The 18417-nt window shown below is 37.9% G+C and overlaps 1 non-coding gene across 1 annotated transcript; it reads right to left on the reverse strand.

The window, feature by feature from the left end:
• Window positions 1–990: 990 nt before the first annotated feature.
• LOC127483105 (U2 spliceosomal RNA) lies at window positions 991–1176 on the reverse strand. Its single transcript, XR_007909068.2, has one exon. It is a non-coding gene; the product is annotated as a U2 spliceosomal RNA (small nuclear RNA).
• Between the last annotated feature and the right edge of the window lie 17241 nt (window positions 1177–18417).

The raw sequence follows: 18417 nt of genomic DNA on the forward strand, positions 1-18417 counted from the left end.
ATTGCTCCAAAATAAGACTATTTTCTTATCCTTAAGAAACCTTGAATCCTGGCATTGATTTGAACTCCTCATGGACAAAAGTCCAATCAGTCATTTGCTTGCATGATAGACAGGTTACATCCACAATAAAGATTTGTTCCCACAAAAAATTTTCCTCCATAATCAGCTTACCTATGATTTCCAGAATTCTTCAACTGCTTTTATTCAGCACTCAAAGACTCACTGATCATTTTCATCTTATGTAGTGAATAATGCTTTTCGAAAAATTTAAACTGCTTATAGCAAATTCAATATTTTATTCCGGTCCAGTGTTTTATTTCAATACCAAGATTTTTTTGCTTTGGCCGTGATTTTCGTGGTCCTAAGAGGAATACCTTCCTACCTTTGGTCTTCAGGCAAGGTCATTAGAGGTTGTTCCAGGTTGCATATGGACCCTTCTCAGATTTGTGTCTGTCTTATTGTCTTTGACAAAGCAGATCTTTTGTCAGCTTCTGTCACTTTGTTCTTTTTTATTCCCCCAGAGGTGTATACCATTCCAGAAGATACTGCAATACCAGACAGACGCATAGAATGAACATAAAACTTTTGAACATAAGATGGGATTTAAATTCCTATTCCAGGTCCTTGCCTTTTACATAATCATTCTAAATATATGTACAAATATGGTACACAAAATGATAAAGTTTATTTAAAAAGTGAAGAAAACACACACACACACACACACACACGTGGTTATCGTTCAGGAATACAGTGAACAAGGAAGGGAAAAGGGTGGGGAGGGAAGTACAGGGATGTTTCCTCAGCAACCTGTCTCATCCTTATCTTCTGGGAGAGAGAGAGAGAAAGCCCCTCCCAGCTATAAGCCTTTTATGAAGTTGGAAGGGGAGGGATTATGTTACCACCCCCAGGTGCCAGAGGAAGGTAGATAAATACTGGGCAAGGGCTATTAGACTGATGGGTAGGTAGATAGGATTATATAGGGTGGGGGAGGTTTGGTTTCCAGTTACTGCTCCTAATCTAGCATCTGTCTTTTTCCATATCAGAGCAAGCTCTTATTCCAACCCTCTGCTCCAAAAATCCATTCAATATATTGTCCTTGATTAGAAGATGTATCAGATATTAAACTGATAAGAACAGACACTTCACTTCATCTTAGCCAAAAGGCCAAGAAGCAGTCATTACTTTCTTCTTGTTCTTCAAGAGCATAGCTATGGTGAAATGAGACATATTGACTGGTGAATAGTAGTCATCACCAATTTTCTACCTTTAGAGTCCCTCTTCATTTTTCCTTTTGTTTTCAGGTCAATCAATGCGGCTTCTTACCGGCCACATTAGTCTTTGGTTTTGTATGCTTAGGAGTCATGAACAAAGTAACATTCAATAAAATCAAGCACAAGAGAAGATGACGTGCTCAAGAGATTGTAAATGTGAGATGTAGTTGGATAAAGCTGCTACTGGTTACCATAACACTTGCTGTCCATCACTGACCAAAACAAAGTTATGCAGTACACAACTACATAACTACTTTGCCAAGAATAACTGACAGCCTGTATTGAAAGAAGAGTAGAAATCCCTACTTGTAATTTTATTCCTGATATTAGGTAATTTCCCGGTCCTTGACAAATTGCTTGCCCCTCTGAACTTTGTGATAAATAAATGCTAGACTTGAAAGAAAGCTAATAGAAAACTTCAAATCTTCATCATTCCACCAGAAGCCAACCTATTCTATTTGTCAAAGAAGGCACTGTTTCTGTTTTTGGAATATTCTAATTGTAGGAGAGGACCTTAAAACAGGCAATTACACACACAGTGTGGACATGAGGTTTGATGTTAATCTAACAATAATTTTTTCTAGTTTAGTTTGCCACACCTACACAAAAATGTATCAAAAATGTTCTTTGGCATGAGAACCTTTCCAATATTTGAAGATGACTATCATAGATAATTGTCATGGAATCTTTGCATATATTTGTTTTGCAAGTTAAAAGTGACCAGCTCATTGAATCATTTTCTTTTCAGTCAAATCTTTTCTATCTTTATTCATTATTCTCATCAAACATAATCTTAAAATAATTGGCATCCAGAAAGTAACACATAATTTTGAGAACAGTAGGGCTTCAGGAGAATAAGGGATTTATATATATTGATATGGTGACCACTCTTCTTTTAATGTCTCTAAGCTTACATTTGAGAGGTTTTTTTTTTCAGAGCCACAACATTCCAATGATTCACAATGAACATGAAAACAGCTAAATGCCTACATTTTTTAAAATGTATATTGCTAAGCCATGAAACAACCACCATCTATATTTTACACCAAATTTTTTCAAATATTATCATCATCATGCCAGTATAAGGTCATTTTAAAAATTGGCTTATGCTATGTCATATATCAAATGTATTTTCTTTTTTTTTTTTTTTTTTTTTTTTTTTTTGACAGGCAGAGTGGACAGTGAGAGAGAGAGAGACAGAGAGAAAGGTCTTCCTTTGCCGTTGGTTCACCCTCCAATGGCCGCCGCAGCTGGCGCGCTGCGGCCGGCGCACCGCGCTGATCCGATGGCAGGAGCCAGGAGCCAGGAGCCAGGTGCTTTTCCTGGTCTCCCATGGGGTGCAGGGCCCAAGCACCTGGGCCATCCTCCACTGCACTCCCTGGCCACAGCAGAGAGCTGGCCTGGAAGAGGGGCAACAGGGACAGAATCCGGCGCCCCGACCGGGACTAGAACCCGGTGTGCCGGCGCCGCTAGGCGGAGGATTAACCTAGTGAGCCGCGGCGCCGGCCATCAAATGTATTTTCATGTCACCATAATTTTTACAGGTAAGCCTCCTACTCACATGATTGGTAAGTATTATTTCTCTCCATAGTTGTGAAGATAGAAGACAACTACATAGATAAAACGTTTGAAGATTCTTTGGAAATTAACACCATATACATATTTAAATATATATTTGCTTTTCAATTTTAATTATTTATTTTTCATAGGGATTTAATAAACAAGTTTCAGGTTTTTTTAAATCTTATTTTAGAGATCACCCTATTTTGGAGATGAAGTATTGTTAATCCACAGAAGAAGAAAAAGAAAGCCAATGAAATGAATAGTGATGAATAAAATCTTCTATTTGCCCCACACTTACTAATACACTAATATTATTGTACCTAATATGCCCAAAGATTTCATGAGGTTCATACTATTTTACTTCCATTATATAGTAAAAAATAGAAAATGAAGCTTATAAAAAGAACTTGAAAGATCAGTAGCTAGTAGTTTTCAAACCTACAAATTGAATCCTAATCTGTTTCATGCCTCTCACTGATTACCACAGTTACTTCTACCTCCATGCTACAAAAGAATGTGAGAGAAGCAGAACTAGATAGGAGGCCTGCTGAATGTAAATCTGGCTCCCTTTATAAACATTTCCCTTTATCATAATGTGTGGCTTATTAATTTATTAAAATCTCACAGCTTCATGGAACTATGGTATTAACTAGAGAAGAGTATCTCAGCTTCAAGTCTCTTGACACATGTGCTGGAGAATTTTCTTACAGGGAGCAGTCCAGTGCCTGGTAGGATATTGGCAGCATCCCTGATCTCTACTCACTAGATTCTAGTACCATTCTGAAGTTGTGACAACCAAAACCTCCTTCAGACATCACCAAATGTCCTTTAAGTGAATGAGATGAGATGAGATGAGATGAGATGAGATGAGAATCACTGCTGTACTTTTTCTTCTTTCTCTGAAGTTGGTTTCCTGTTCTAAATACTGAGAGAACTAAGCACACTTAGGTATTTGACAAATATGGATGTTCAGAAAGCACAAGAATTTTTTTTCAGAAAATGATATAATCATTTAAAATACTATCTTCTTAAATTTTTCTGTATAGGATATAATGTGGTACCTGTGTTTAAGATACCATAGCTTCTTCCTTATTTTTAAATTTTATTTATTTATTTATTTATTTATTTTTATTTACTTGACAGAGTTAGACAGTGAGAGAGAGAGACAGAGAGAAAGGTCTTCCTTCTGTTGGTTCACCCCTCAAATGGCCGCTATGGCCGGAGCTATGCCGATCCAAAGCCGGGAGCCAGGTGCTTCTCCTGGTCTCCCATGTGGGTTCAGGGCCCAAGCACCCAGGCCATCCTCCACTGCCTTCCCGGGCCACAGCAGAGAGCTGGACTGGAAGAGGGGCAACCAGGACAGAATCTGGCGCCCCAACCAGGACTAGAACCCAGCACCCATATGGGATGCCAGTGCCACAGGCGGAGGATTAACCAAGTGAGCCACGGTGCCGGTCCCCAGGATACCATAGCTTCTTTCTAAAAATATTTGAAAGAGGGGGCCGGTGCTGTGGCACCGCAGGTTAATGCCCTGACCTGAAGTGCTGGCATCCCATATGCGCACCGGTTCTAGTCCCAGCTGCTCCTCTTCCAATCCAGCTCTCTGACTGCTATGGCCTGGAATAGCAGTGGAAGATGGCCCAAGTCTTTGGGCCCATGCACCCATGTGGAAGCCTGGAGTAATCTCCTGGCTCCTGGCTTTGGATAGGCGCAGCTCTCTCTCTCTCTCTCTCTCTCTCTCTCTGTCTCTGTCTCTACCTCTCTCTGTAACTCTGTCTTTCAAATAAATAAAACAAATCTTTAAAAAAAAATTTTGAAAGAGAAAATTATTATCAATCTGAGACAATTCAGGAATTCATCATGTGTTGGGTTTGTTAGGAAGAGGTAGTGTTTCCAAAATAAAGTGCTTTGGATATATTTTCTTTTCTAAGTGTTTTTCCTTTTAATTGGATTTTTAAATAATTGTATATAATTTTTACCTAAAAGTCTACTCTAATTTTTATTAGGATTGTTCATCCTAATCACAGTATCATTTCATTAGAGTTACTTAGTTCTATTTACCAATCTATATTTGCCTTCTTTTATGTTAAGATTTCATATTAATCTTATTATCCTTAATCTCAGGATTATTATATGGAGATATAAAATGCCAAGTTGCATTCTAAATCCACTTACTGATTTTTCCTCAAAAATTGTTAGCATTTGCAGAACTAATTTTCCTCACTGTATTTTTACTTGATACTCACTATATTATTTGTATTCTCCACTCCCAGGCCATCCACCTATATTCAGATTTAAGAATCTGCTTGATTAAATTAGTGAATGTCATGAATATATTTCTTCTCTTGCACCCAAGAGATGTACTTTGTGGAGGCATTAGCAATTTTGTTAGCACAATGGTCCAAAAAAGGAAATCTTTTTCTTTGATGCCATTTAAGCAACCACCTGTTCATTTTCATATCCCTTTTCTCTTCCAAAGGTATGACCTTCAAATGGAAAAAAAATTATGAAAACACCACCTGGAATCCATGCCCTTCATTTTCTGCCTAATACGTATTTGAAAACCAACAGTAGTAGACTCTAGGATTTTCCATGCTCCAGTAGAATTAATGTGTTTCAGCTCAGCTGGGTAATAGGTGAAAGTTTTTTTGTTCTCTATGATGAAAGAAATCTCTCTCATTTTAATCATGCTATCCAAGAAGGGGTAGCCATGAGACTGCTTCCTTCTTGGGAAATCATCAATCTTTGAACTTCATCTCCTATTAGAGGTTCTCTCCGAATCAGGAAAAAGTTTCACATTTTAGTTTTTGTGTGAAAATGGCATATTATATATTGATAAGATTGATGCTAATTTTTGGTAACGATATCTTCATGTGCTGTGCTATATAATGTAAGTGGTTAGAGAGAAGTTATCTGATAGTTTTTTTTTTTTTTACTTTGCCAGTATTTTCTCCTTTTTTGGTGTTTTCCATCTATTGGTTATATTTTTTGTAGAGATGGATTGGATTAATTAATGTGTAATATTTGCACATTTTAAAAGGTACAATGCAACATTTCAACAGATAGACTTTTCTTAACTGGACATATCAAACAAAGCACTTTCCATCTTGTTTTCTTAGTGTTTGGAGCCTACCAACTCCTTGTTCCAGTAAAAAATAGAGATATCCTGACATTCTAAGGAGGGCAGGGAGAAGCAGATTGGATTATGGATTTAAAAATATAGTAGGCTGGATTTAAAGGATTTTGGTGTCATGAAGTCCACTGAAGTGACTATAGCTCATGTAGACTATTTTTTGTTCCCTCAATGATTTACTCTTTGCCTTCTTTTCCCAAAGCTTTTTAAATAAGGTGATGCTGGTAACTGTTGATTACTATAAATTTTTTTTTGTTTTTTAGTTGTTATTAAAAAATTTTGTTTTGTTTTCTCATTGTTTTCCAGTAATGTTTCCAACTTAAATTTTAAAACACCTAGCATAAAGGATATCTCAAAAAGTGAGAAGTTAACATATATAATAGGTCTCTGGGAATTATTTCCTATTATTCATGACTTCCATAGACTCAATTATTTATAGCTCCTCTAAGCAACATTTTTCACTTTCATTCATTTCACAAATATTTGTGGAGTGGCTACTATATTCCTGTAAATATTTGAAGTCTGTTGATTATGTTGGGAATAACACAGACAAGAATCATTCTCCCATAATGTTGACATGTAAGAGCAGGCAAAAGGAGAGTAAAATATAATTCAATACATGCAATAATTTTACATAGTAATGATAGCTATCTAGAAAACAAAACAAGATGATATGTGATAAAAGAGTATCAGAGTTCCTAGACTCTTGGGGAATGCTACCTTACAGATAATTTACCATTTCTGTCTTTCAGGTGGTTTTTAAAAAATGCACTCACATATTTGTTGATAGCCTACCTTGCTCTGATTCAGTGGCAGTCACATGTCCTTGAGTAGCAGCAGGTAACTATAGAACTTCAAAGCTGAACCAAATGTGTTATGATTATTTGCTTACTATTCCTGGGAGATATTTCATGAATACCTATCTCACATGTATATATACCCAGGAATGAGTAAGTACCATAGTTATTAAGAAAATATACTTCATAGTAAAATAAAGGTGAGTGGGGGGTTCTAGAGTAAGCATATACTAGTTGTGAGTTTAAGCAAATTTTCTTACTTCTTTGAGTTTAAACTTTCTCATCTGAAAAATTCTCTACATCATAGAAACGGATTCAGGATAAAATGTTGGTGAGAATATAAAATGGTACAGCCACTTTGGAAAATAGTATGATGGTTTCTCAAAAAATTAAAGCAGAATTACCATATGATACAAAGATTCCACTTCTTGGTTTACACACAAGAGAACTGAAATACAAACTCACTGAGATAGCATGTACACCCAAGTTCATAGCAGCATTCTCACAATAGCTACAATGTGGAAGCATTTTGACTATACATGTACAGATAGATAAGCAAAATAGAGTTTATGTGTATACAAGAAAATATTTTTCAGTGTTAAGAAGGAGGAAAATTATAACATATCATCCATTGTGGATATACTTTGAAATCATGCTAAGTGAAATAACCCAAGCATAAAAAGATGAATATTGAATGATTTCACTTATATAACATGCTCAGGGCAGTCACCATAGTGACAGAAATTAGAATGGTGGTTGGCATAGGAAGAGTAGGGGAGTGGAAATTAGGAGTTAGGGTTTAACAGATATTTTCAGTTTTACAAAACGAAAAGTAGTGGGGATAATGGTGGTGATAGTTGTCCAACATATGTATCTATTCCCACTGACCTGTAAATTTTAAAGTGGCTAAGAGGTAAAATTTAAGCTATATTTACTTCACAACAATAAAATTATTATAAAAGTGTAACATCTAACTGAATGCACTTAACTGGATACGTAGCACATGGTAGACAATAATACAATCTCTTCTTTTTAGAGATTTTTGTTAATATTTACTTATGGTAACAATTGCATTTTGACTTTCTAACAGTCTCAAACTCACACATTTATTCCATTTTTAAACTATGAAACTAGCTTGGTTTCTGCTCAAAAATACAAGTGAACAAAAGATAATCCGCATATGCTGTGTGTTCTATATATTGATAAATAGGCCTTGCCTGTTCTGCTTCTCTGGCCGGGAGTACCTCCTTATGTACAAATGATTTAGAGGCCAGATGCAGAGCAATTTGAGATGTAGATACCCCTTACTGGGAAGCAATTATTGCCCCAGAGGCTCTCATCCTGCCTGGTTATAACTTCGTAAAAAAAACAGACTTTTTCATGTAGAATATCCATCAACCTGTAGCAACAGAATCATTAAGGATGCAAATTGGCATGACCATAGTGGAAGACATGCTGTAATGGTCTGCCTCACAGCCTAAATGGCAAATGAATAAAGTTTGGAATTTTCTCCAACCCCATTGCTTATAGAGGGAAATTTACTCTTCAGCGCATTTTCCTCATTCTCTTCCCTCAAAATGCAAAAATATAATTTCAAGAAAAGTTCTGAGACAGGGGCCTAGTTAACTCCAATTGTAATGTTAAAATCCTGATTAAGGAGTCTTAGTGATAACATGCTAGGGACAAAGTGAAGCAGGTAGTTTAAAGTACAAGAGATATTGATATTGAAAGGGGAAATCACTGATATTGAGAGGAAAGCTAATTTGCTTCTTTGGCCCCATAACATCTCTTCAAATTGCATCCCTAAAAATAGAAATATGGGGTGAACATATTTTGATTACATTTCATCCTAACCCTCACAAAACAAAAAAGGAAATGTGTGGAAAAGTTTGTTATACTTTCAAATATGTCATTAATTGAACTACTATTTAAGCAAAAGGATTATGTATTTTAAAAGGAAAAAGGGCATATATATATATGCCCCTTTTATGTTTTAGATAAACAGAGAAATCTGAGGGGAGAAATCCAATTAAATTTTAATTAAAAGAAAAGAAATCCCATACTTGTAAACTATCAAGTCAAATTGAAAGTGGGAGGGGACTTTGAAGTTTTAAGTTAGGCTAGGTAGCATGGAAAGTTTTTTTTTAGCACACTAAATAGTTATATGATTTTATTTTGTATTGTTGTATCAGAGCATCAACAGCTGTTATTAAAAGAAAAGGCTTAGGCTGGCGCCGTGGCTCACTAGGCTAATCCTCCGCCTTGCGGCGCCAGCACAACGGGTTCTAGTCCTGGTCGGGGCGCTGGATTCTGTCCCGGTTGCCCCTCTTCCAGGCCGGCTCTCTGCTGTGGCCAGGGAGTGCAGTGGAGGATGGCCCAGGTGCTTGGGCCCTGCACCCCATGGGAGACCAGGAAAAGCACCTGGCTCCTGGCTCCTGGCTCCTGCCATCGGATCAGCGCGGTGCGCCGGCCGCAGCGCGCCAGCTGCGGCGGCCATTGGAGGGTGAACCAACGGCAAAGGAAGACCTTTCTCTCTGTCTCTCTCTCTCACTGTCCACTCTGCCTGTCAAAAAATAAAAAATAAATAAATAAATGAAAAGGTTTTATTCAAAAATAATTTTTACTAAAAAATAAATGTATGCTACAAATTGAAGATTCTAAACCTATAAAATGAAAATGGAGGATTGTTTTTATGACTGACACACTCAAATTCCAAGAATAAAATTGTATACTTTTAGATTAAAAACATTAACATCATTGTGAAATGAAAAACTAACAATTTTTCTTATCATTCGCAAGATAACACAAGAGGGAAACTTGAATATGAGTTAAAATTCTTCTCTAGTGCCATTGAACATAAAGGTGTGGAAAGGGTGTGGGGTCGGTGAGAGAAAAATAGGGAAAACATATCTAGTCCCCCTCCCTTTTTTTGTAGCTACCACATATCTTGTTGATCAATTCAGATGTTATGAACAGCTAATGAGAAGAAAATGAAGCTCAAGGAAATATTTTTAAGAGGTTCGTCTCATTTGTAATTAGAATGTACTATGGGAGTATAGGAAAGAAAAGGAGAAGAGAGGCCAGTCTTTATAGCTTCAGGTAGTTTACTAACTTCAGCAATAAACTCTCTTGGCTGCACCATTCTATTTGGAGAGATTACAGGGCTCATTTTGATCTATTTTTTATTATTGTATGATTGTTTATGCATGGAATCAGATTCAAAATAAATGAATGCCTAAAATTCAATAAATATCAGACATAACACATTTCTGCTGGCCCAATTGTGATAAAACTCACTCATTTTCTTTCTTTCTTTCTTTCTTTCTTTCTTTCTTTCTTTCTTTCTTTCTTTCTTTCTTTGCTCTTGTAGGAGTTATAAGCTTCAAGGATCCTACTTAAACTGAAAGCTGAGAATTCCTGAAAAGGAACTATTTAAGGCTTTCAATTAAAAATGCTATAGATCTTTTCAATGTCAATGTTACAACATGCCACTTCACCATGTTGTAAAGAGCTAAAGTGCTGAAATGAACTATTTACTGTCAAGAATTGTGACTGATCAGAGATTTTACCCTGCTTGCAAATTCACAGTTTAATGAATACTGGCAAAGACAGGAAACTCTTGGGTTTGAACAACATCAATCAGGAATAGCAGAAACAAGAATATCATTTTGGAGCTGGCGCTGTGGCACAGTAGGTAAGCCTCCCCCTACAGTGCCGGCATCCCATATAAGGGATGGTTCAAGTCCTGGCTACTCCCCTTTTGATCCAGCTCTCCACTATGAACTGCGAAAGCAGTAGAAGATGGCCCAAATGCCTGGGCCCCTGCACCCACGGAGGAGACCCAGAAGAAGCTCCTATCCTGCCTTTGGATCAGCCCAGGCCCAGCTCCAGACATTGTGGCCACTTGGGAAGTGAAACAGCAATGGAAGACTTCTTTAACTTTATGGAAGACTTCTTTATCTATCTCTCCTTCTCTTTATCTGTAGCTCTGCCTCTCAAATAAATAAATAAGTCTTTAAAAAAAGCATCATTCTGAGGTTCCCATCATTCTGGTTCTCAAAGGAAAATAGCATGAAGGTAAAGTGAAGCTGGTATATTAGGAAGATAAAGTATATTAGATTTTTGTAAAGGTCTTTGGACATTTAAAACAAAAAAGGCATCACATAAATGTTCAGCAGTTTGTTAAACTTGGGATCCAGACCAACAGCATCAGTGTCCTCCGGGAACTTGTTAGAAATACAAAATCTCTAGCCTACTCCGGACTTACAGAATCAGAAAGGCTGGAGCTGGAGCCTAGTAATCTGTGTTTTAAAAGGCCTCCAGGTGATTCTGTTGTTTGCTAGAAACTGACAATTATTAAATTGGAGAAAAATAAGAGGAAAAGTTGTATGATTCACAAATGCATGGAACATGAGTCTGCTATTATTTGATGAGGTTCTGACATGGTTAGAATAATTACCATATCAGTATATGATTACAAATATGTTAGATTCTCACTAATAAATATTGCAAGATATCACGTGTGTAAGACAACAGTGAATGAAACACCAACCATTCTAAAATAGTAGAATAGTCAAATTCTAAATTTTGTATGCAGTAACAATGAATTTCAACTTACTTATAGGTAATAAAATTTGGAATAACATTCCCCCATGACTTTTTAAAATTTATTAATCTTTTAGTTTTTTATCTACATTCTAGCTTCTTTAAGCCATTCTAAAACACGTAGTGAAGAATTTTTGATACTGAGTATCTTATTCAAATGGCATGAAGGAATTTATTTATTGAATTTGATTATTCACATTTTTTTTGTATTGAGGGTTCAACCAATGTTCAGCCTTAGTCAGAATATAGTCACATTGCTAACATTACTGCCAATGCCTTCTTCCCCTATTCTTTCTTTTTGTTGTTGTTGTTCTTTAAGACCCACTATATGAAGATAGGCACACTGGGAATTCAAAGAAATGCTTCTTGTAACTTATATCAAACACAAGAAGTCAGTGGATTTATAGTACATTCAAATATCTCTTTTTAGAATCTTTAAACATACATCACTATGCATCATTTCTATCTAAAGAGAACAGTAGTATGAGTTCTATTGAATTTTCCCAAAGCATTTTTTCTTTTGTTATGTGAGCAGATAAAATAAGAAGCCAAGAAAAAAAATGTGAAAAGTAGGTGAACTAAAAGGGACTCACGTTCAAAAGGCAAATGAAGTCATGATTTCAGTTACCTCAGAAAAATTACCTTTAGAATATCTAAAAAAATAATTACTTTAATATCATTTCAGAAACAGACAGTGATCAAAAGGGTGCTTCCATGTCTAGGGATGAAAGCACTGTTCTGGAGGTAAGAGCACACTGATTATTCTCCAAGTTCTGCCTCCTGCAGAAGATCGATTTGGAGACACTTGCACATCCTTCATGATCTTAGAAATTCTGACAATCCTTATTTCAGTTCCAGGGATCTACTGCTACACTCTGTGATAACAACCACAAAACCGTAGTGGCATGAAGCAACAATTTATTAAGCTCATGAGTTTTAAGGACAGAAATTTGGGCCAGGCAGATCTTTGGGTTTCAACATGTTTGACAGTTGGCTCCAAGCCAGCACTCCAGCATCTGTAGATTCTGGCTGCAGGCTGGTGCACTGGCTCTGCTCCATACTCTTTTTGCTTCCCTCCAGTTTGTAGCTGGAGTTTCATCTCATGGTAAAATCAGACGAGAAAGAGCAAAAGTACACACCAATGCTTCTCAGGCCTCTGTTCCTGTTGTATCTGTTATTATTTCCATTGGTCAAAAATTAAACCCATGACCAAACACGTCACATGGACGATCACTAAAAGTGCATAAATACAGGGAAAGGTGAAGAATTAGGAACATTTTTGCAATCTGTCACAATCTATCCTCTAGAAAATTATTTCACTCCTTCCACAGGATAAAATAAATTCACCCGTTACCAGACCTCCAACGGTGTCATTCCATCATGGCATATGACTTGAAATTCAAGATCTCCTAAGACTTATCTTGACCTGGAAACTCTTTATGTAAAAGAGTAAGTATGTGGGGATATACAGGAATCTCTGGTCAAAAGTCATCCTGTAATTCTGCTGGGCAAACACTGCCAGGTTCTCCCATGCTGAGTATATACAATGCTCCCTGATTGGCCTCTCACTGTTCTTGAAAATAACTTCTCTGTCCATTGTTAGGAATCATGGTTCCAACCTCTGATATGCCCTTCTTTGTCCGTTAGCTTGGGCACTTCTGAATAAATTTCATTTCTTAGTAACAGAATAGTTTTTTCAGACTTGGTCCTGCACAAAGATTCAGGAGTCTTTGAACAGTCTGAACAGCCTGAATACCTTTTAGACTAAATGGTGGAGCTTTGGTTAGTGTAACTCTTTCAAACATTTTAAGGTTCTCATATAGCAGAGGACTTCAAAATGTTTATGGATAATGTAATTGAAGGATAAATTCATTTTGCAGCAAAATTTGCAGCAGAAAAGTTCATGAATAATGTATATTATAGAAAAACTGCATAATTTTTGTACCAGAATAAACTTATGTTTTAATATAATTTTCCATGAACTTTTTGAGGTACCCATCTGTATAGGATTACAATTCATTAAATTTGCCAAAGCCATAATCACAGATTTATGTTACCTGTTCCTTTTTTTAAAAAAATAAGATTTATTTCTGTATTTGAAAGGCAGAGTTACAGAGAGACAGAGGCAGAGGCAGAGAGAGCGAGAAAGGTCTTCCATCTGCTGGTTCACTCCCCCAGATGGCTCATGAATGGTACTGTCTCTGTATACCTGGCTAAGGAGAAAAAAAATATCAAATGGTGCTTTTCTTCTGCTCAGGTCAACAGGCTTGGATTCTTTAAAGGGGACTGACCAAAGCACAAGCAAGCTAAACATTAAATAGCCAAGTATGCTAGGTTAAATATGAACCCAAAAGGGAGGTGCAGACTATCAGGAGGATGAAAAATTAGGGCACAAGAAGCTCATGAAACAATTAGACCCAGATGCATATTTTAAAGGATTCATGTGTACTCTACAGATACAGTCCTGAGGCACATCATCTACCGGCTCCTCCAGAAAGAGCACTTTCAGATACAGGCATGGTGCTGGATGTCAGCAGCAGCTGGTTCTGCTGAGGTCTAGAGGGAAGACAAGGACTCAGAAGGGAAGGGCAAAGTTAGGCTCAGGTAAGAGTGGGATACCTATCAGTGTAACTCTCCTTGATCATGAGTGCTAGGTCACACACACACTCGCGATGTACAGAATCAAGGGTACCAGGGAATCAAAACGAAGAGGTAAGAGTGTCTATTCCTGTTCTCTTATTTCTCTGTGCTAGGCATTGCAGGACATTATACTCCCATAGCACAGGAACTCGAGGCATCCCTCAAGTAGGTAGAGGCAAACATTTAGTGAAGACTTTTTTTTCTTGTTCTCTTATTTCAGGTGGGCAAAACCACCTTTGGTAGTACGCATTTGGAGTCTATCAGCAGACACTGGGATTCTTTTAAAATCTCAGACCTTAAAGAAAAAAAAAAAACAGTTTTACTTACTTAAAAATGCCAATTCAGAAAACAAATGTGCTGTGGTGTTTTGGGTAAAGCCACCACCTGCTGCATCGGCATTCCATATGAGTGCCAGTTTGAGTCCCAGGTTCTCCACTTATGATCCAGCTCCCTGCTAATGCCCTGCAAAAGAAATGAGGATGGTCCAAGTCCTTGGGCCCTTGTACCCACATAGGGGACCTGGATGAAATTCCTGGCTCCTGGCTTCTGCCTTGGCCAGCCCTGGCCATTGTGGTCATTTGGGGAGTGAACTAGTGGATAGAAGACTTTATCTGTCTCTCTCTCTGTGGGGCTCCATGGGATGCGCAGCCATGGAGCCCCCACGTCAAGGTCGGTCTGATAGCTATTGCTGTGTCTTTATCACAAGGCGGATGTTGCTAGTTTCGGTTAGGGCAATGCTTTCCCACGGTCGGGACTTTCCAGAGGAGTTGAGAATGTTGTAAACAACAAGATGGCGCTGAGGACCGCGCGGTGAGCTTGCCTGCTGCATGACACCTCATCTGATTGGCCCGAGGACGCGTGCACACTGCGTGAACAGACAGCGGATTGGAGTGTTCCGTGCATGGACTTGAGCCCGCTTGCAATTGGCCAGATTTTGCATATAAGCTGTGTGCTGAGGAAGGAGGGGGCTTTCCTGTCCACTCTCCTCCCTTCATTCTTTCTCTGTCCCTGTTATTTTCTCATTAAAAGTCTGCTGAAGACCGATAAGCTGCGAACAGTGTGGTTCCTTTGTGGGCAAGGGAGCGGCATCTCTCTAGCTCTTTCCAATACATAAATAAATAAATCTCAAAACAATAAATCAAAGGCAGCCAACTTACATGAATGAGATAAAGATCAAGATCTTACATTACTCAAAGATACCTTTTATAGACCAAGGCCTTGAAGTGAATCCCTCCACCTTCCTAGACAGTTTGGGGGAGGCATTACTCAAAGATATTTCCCTATCTCTCAGTTCAATAAAAGGACAGGCAATCTTGCAGGACAAGTTCATTACTCAGATTAATATATTAGGAGAAAGCCAGAAAACTGGCTATTGTACTGAGAGTAGCTTAGAAAACCTCCTGAATGTTACCACTTTGGACTTTCACAATTGGAACCTGGAGGAGACCAAACAATGAGAGAGAAGGGATTTAAAAAAAAGTCACAGCTCTGGTAGAGTTGAAGGCTTACAGTCATATAAATCTGAGGTCTGAGGTTCCCCAGGAGTCTCCAAAATGCTATGGTTGTTGTCAGGTGGAGAATTTCAAGAACTGTTCACATTCCTGTCACCAGGAAAGCCCCACAACCCTGACCTATTTGCAATTGAGATCGCTGGAAGGTTGACTTACCCCAGAGACCAAGTTCTCTTGGGTTACGTCCCCTTCTTTGGATCATGCAAGAGGACTGAGTGGGCCTGGGGCTTCTCCTACAGGCTCCTGTAACCCAGACTGTCAGAACTCGGGATTCTCTGGTGGACCTAACCATCAAAGAGAAGGAAACTGTCTTCCTCCTAGATACGGAAGCCACCTTTCCTGCTCTCTACTTCCCTAGGAATGACCTTCAGAGGCATCTCAGGAAAGCCCCTCGTTGGATATTTCACTCGATGTCTCAGCTGTAACTCGGGTAAGTTTTTTTGTTTTGTTTTTACAAGTGCATTCCTGATCATGCCAGAGAATCCAATACCCTTCTAAGGAGAGAACTCTTAGTGCAGATGGGAACCACCATCCTCAATGGCTCCTGCACAATCTTTACGGAACCCTTTAATTAAGACAAATATTATTCCAGAGGTCTGAGCAACTGAGAGATAGATTGGCTGAGCAATAACTGCCCACTGAACACAAATTCATCTTAATAATTTCTCCTCTTTTCCACATTAAACTCAAAATCCCTTAAAACCCGAGACCCGGCAAGGATTAAAAGCCATAATAGACAACTTAAAGTCTTGGAGACTTTCAAGCTATACAATATTTAGGACCAAGTAGAGAAAAAAAATGATAAAGAGGGGGTAGTATCAAATAAGTAGGAAGGAAACCAAGGAAATCTTATTTAAGTCAAGGAAGGAAAGATCTTCTATTAAGTAAATGCCAATTGCGTTAAAAGCCATTGATAAATCTAGCTATAGGAAAAACATGTTTCATTCCCATGTACACATTCTAAATGGATATAATTAGCAAAGGAGGTGTATTGTAGAGTTCAAAGAACATGTTAGAGACAAAACTCATTTTAAATCCTAGGCATTTCTTCCACTTGTTAGTTTTATTGCCTCATGCAAACCATATAATGTTCCAAGTATCAGATTCTCATCTTCCTCCTGGCATGAGTGCTCAACTGGCAGAATTAGTAGCTCTGACAACATCCCTTGAGCTGAGCAGGGACAGAGAGATGAACACTTACACTAATTCTAAGTATGCCTACCTAGTTTTCCATACTCACACGACTATTTGTAAAGGCAATTCTTCACTACAAATATCAATATCACTTTTATTTGGTGGGTCACCATTAAGGTGGGTAAAAATGCATCTCAATTTTCATGGGAGAAACTAGTTCATGCTTGTTTTGGTATCTAGTGCAATTTATTACTTGTTCTGGATAGTTTTAATTGGTGCATTAATTATTATTACAATTAATAATTGCACTGATACCAGCTAGAACTGCTTGTTAGGATATTAATATATACTAATAGCTTTACTCATGGTCTCATTCAGTGTCTGGGAAACACGTATGTCATATATAGTTCTAACTGTAATAGTTGGGTATATTTGACAGACTAACAGTCACAACCTGTCCCTTTCCAAATACTAAATAGCTCAATGACTGTTTGAAAGATAGCAACTATTATCTGCTTGACAAGAGACTATGGACAGATTAATTCATTCACAATACTACTATCTATGATAACCATTTGGTTTATCAGCTAGTAGAACATTAGCTGTGGTCTATAAAATACACAAAGCTGCAAGGCTATTGATCAGCAAGCTCAAGGGAAAATGTGAGTAGATAATCCTTAGATGTAAATGAAATGTGTAGAAAATCGAGACCAAGGTGTCCTATAATAGAATTGACAGAGAATAGTCTGAATGCTCTTGACATGTGATTTTATTATTTATTATATTATGTAAATCTTAAGATGTTAGATAATAAAATAGTGATTAAATAAAATTTTTGCAATAAAATCTTAAGGTAACAAGTTTCTTAAAAAATTGAAAACACATGGGGCCAGTGCTGTGGCGTTGTGGGCTAAGCTTCCACCTGTGGTGCTAGCATTTCCTATGGGCACTGGTTACTGTCCCAGCTGCTCGTCTTCCGACCCAGCTCTCTGCTAATTGCCTGGGAAAGTAGTGGAAGATGGTGGAAGTGCTTGAGTCCCTGCACCTGTGTGGGAGACTGGACAGAAGCTCCTGGTTCCTGGCTTCAGATTGACCCAGTTCCAGACTTTGTGGCCACTTGGGGAGTGAAACAGCAGATGGAAGACCTTTCTCTTTGTCTCTCCCTCTGTGGGTCTGTAACTCTATCACTTAAATAAATAAATAAATAAATAAATAAATAAATAAAGTCTTTTAAAAAATTGAAAACACATATTCAGTGAAAGTTAAGCACCAGCTTTTTGTTTTCTTAATTTTGTGATAAATGCTTAACCTAAACAAAATAATTGTCAGCATTTCCATTTATAAGGTTGAATTCATGATATCCTCAACCATATGAAAACCAGAAAACACATATTTAGAGTGGGTACTTGTCACAGCAGTTAGAATGCACACATCCCACACTGGGTGCCTGGATTTGAGTCCCAGTTCTTACTGATTCTAGCTGGCTATGAATATGCACACTGAGATGGGGCAGGTAATAACTCAAGTACTTGGGTCCCAGCTACCCATGTAGGAGACCTAGACTGAGTTCCTGGCTGATGGTTTCAGGCAATCCAACTCCCATTGGTGCAGGCTTTTGGGGAGTGAACGAGCAGATGAGATGCCTCTGTCTCTGTCGCTTCTGCCTTTCAGAAGGAATCAAAATGAATAAATATATATATTTAAATGAAAATGCAGATCTGCAAAGGAAACATTTGCATATTCTATACAGAATAGTGGCTATT

This window comes from Oryctolagus cuniculus, chromosome 4 (assembly GCF_964237555.1).
Source record: "Oryctolagus cuniculus chromosome 4, mOryCun1.1, whole genome shotgun sequence".
NCBI lineage: Eukaryota > Metazoa > Chordata > Mammalia > Lagomorpha > Leporidae > Oryctolagus > Oryctolagus cuniculus.